We start from the raw sequence: 2612 nt of genomic DNA, 5'->3' as shown, positions 1-2612 counted from the left end.
GAGTCAAGGCGAGTCGAGTAGATACCACGCAGTGGAAAACCGCCAAAAGATAGAATAGAGTAGCTAAAACAGAGAGCTCAACACACAGGGTGAAAAGAGGAGCTGCGGCAATGGGCAGTACAAGAAAAATATGGTGTTTTTCAAAACTTAAACATTTAAACCTATACTGGTACAACCGCTAAATACAATTAGGAACCTGAAAATGAGCATAATATGAGCTCTTTAAGCAGTTTAAAAGCCTTAAATACGTAACACTGAAATACTTAGCTTAGTCTGTGGAAACATGGCTTGAACCAAGTACGCCATGTAGACTGGTAGTTGATGAGGTGCCTGTTCGCTTTCTTGATCAAGGAACCAAACCCTCACCCGCCCCCCTGTGAGCCACCTCGCTCTGACATCTCTCCTTAAATTTGTCTGTGCATGTGTGCATTTGGGTCAGTGTGTGTAAATATAGAGATATATAACAATAGATTGGGGGAAATAAATGGAATTTCTCCTTGCAGGATTAATAAAGTATACCTCCTTCTTCATTGCCTAACATCCCATCCCAATTAGAATTAGAACCGACAAAGGAGTGTCTGATGTACAGTACATGTGACAATCAGACAAATAACCAGCATCAATGCTTGCTCGTGGGAATTGTTGGGTCTTTGTAAATTATAGTGTGGTCTACTAGACCTACTCTATCTGTATAGTGTCCTGAGATACAGTCTGGATACGCTTTCTCATTCACTTGAATGGGTAAGCATGTCCAAACATTTGACTGGTACTGTAACTCCTGTTGTGATTTGACACAATAAAAACAAAAAAATTACCAGCTGTTTCACAGAGTTCTGCTGCTCCTGCATTATGGTCATATACGTTGAGGCCTTCTCTTTTGTGGAATACATGTCCTGCTCTTGGTCATCATAATTCAGCAAGCTCAATGTAGTCTAGAGGAAAAGGAAGTAAAATTAGTTAAGCAGAGAGATTCATTTGGGTGGCAGTAGCTCAGTTTGTAGTGAGTTGGGTTAGGAACCAGAAAGTCACCGGTTCAAGTCCCCCGTACGGCCCTAAATTGAATCCTACTACTTAAATTATAACGGCGCCACACACTCAATGACACACGGATGATTTGTAAGATTGACTCTTGCAAATCTGCCGGTTAAGTTGTCGTGAGTGTATCTGATTCAGACGGGCGAGTGAGGTCGCTCCTCGTGCTCGAAGTAAAGCAATTCAACAACAAAAGCCGTTCTTTCACTTGTGGAATAAGTGTTTTGCACATAGTCTAGCTAGCCCTACTGTAGGTTTGGTGTATAGATGAAATATGTTAAAACGCAATTAGGTCGAGTACAGTCAATTTAAAAAAAATTATGTATTCATTACAGACATTTCTGCGTTCCTGTTTCTATGTCTAGATTGAAAGCGTTAAGACAGTAAATAGTCTGGCTCAAAATGCTTTCTTGTCCGTGACAAAATGGCTCTCCTGTGTGCAGCAGCATGAGGTGGCGAGTGGGTGTGCACAGCAGGACTGTGTTCTTCCTAGCAATACTGACTCAAGTGGTATAAGTGACTCGCACAACTCGGTTTCAGTTTAGTGAGTGACTCAGAATAACCTGAATCCTTAAAAGGAACCGGGTTTGCCAGGCCTAACGGAGGTGGACCGGTAGATGGAGAGCCAATTCACCTCCTAGGAACTGCCAAGGTGCTCCCTTCCCCAAAAAAAAAAATCAAGGCGCCTCTTCAGCAGTCGCAGCCCACTCACTCTGATTTCTCTCCATTTGTGCATGTAAAGTGTGTCTATTTCAGGCCTATGTGTAGTGTGTAATAACTGAGTGTAAATTGTAATTTCAATCAATAAAGAGTATACACTTGATGATTTATTTTTTATCTTCAACAAGGTTAGAATTGATTTTCTTGACAATGGATTCCTACCTCATTGGGTAAATGAGCTTTCCTGTTGAACATGAGGGAGTAAGGGCTGAACTTAGTGGTAGGGTTGGTGGACGTCCGGAACAGAAACAGAACAGGGTCCAGGAAGTCATCCCATTCAGCCTGCTTGTCCGTCACCATCTGCACAATGGCTTCCTTCAGTAAAGGACTGGTGCAGTCGTGGAGCGGGTTGAGCTGAGGTTGATCGCGAGGAGACACCTTCTGCGAGATGGTCCACCTGTCGCATAGCAGCTTTGTCGCCTAGAAAACACGAGTATGGGGGCTGATAAAACTGGCTCAAGACAGCGTTACTATATCTGATCTTTTTATTTATCTGTTCATTTCAATCAGCTTTGTGATTCACGTCTCACCTCATCACAGAAGTCTGCATTCTGTGTACACACTATTGTTTTAGGGGCACCAAACCTGATTGCACAGAGAACAGAATGAGTTAACGTTCAGGTTAAAACATCTTGCAATTTTGTGGAAAATCAGCAGGGCCAGAATTAGACCTGCAAAGATAAATCAATTAGTTGTAAACTAGGCTATATCCACGACGCTCCAATTCTGGGATTGCTCCGTTTCCGCCGGAAATTCCGCCAGATGTCACTCTTTTCAGCCGGATGTCTGTTGCCTTTAGCTTTTTGTGTTTTAACTTTATGGTTAACTGCTCCTCAGATCTCTGCAGGGTAAATCCAGAC

At 42.6% G+C, this 2612-nt stretch overlaps 1 long non-coding RNA gene across 1 annotated transcript in view; it reads left to right on the top strand.

Annotated features, from left to right (window-relative positions):
• The first annotated feature begins 66 nt into the window (after positions 1 to 66).
• Positions 67 to 2612, top strand: part of LOC116689535 (uncharacterized) — an 18855-nt gene continuing 16309 nt past the window's right edge. Inside the window, exon 1 of the long non-coding RNA XR_004332021.1 lies at positions 67 to 229. This is a non-coding gene — a long non-coding RNA (uncharacterized LOC116689535). The remainder of the gene's footprint in view (positions 230 to 2612) is intronic.

This window comes from Etheostoma spectabile, chromosome 5, assembly GCF_008692095.1.
Source record: "Etheostoma spectabile isolate EspeVRDwgs_2016 chromosome 5, UIUC_Espe_1.0, whole genome shotgun sequence".
NCBI lineage: Eukaryota > Metazoa > Chordata > Actinopteri > Perciformes > Percidae > Etheostoma > Etheostoma spectabile.
This window is presented reverse-complemented; position numbering and strand designations above follow the sequence as displayed.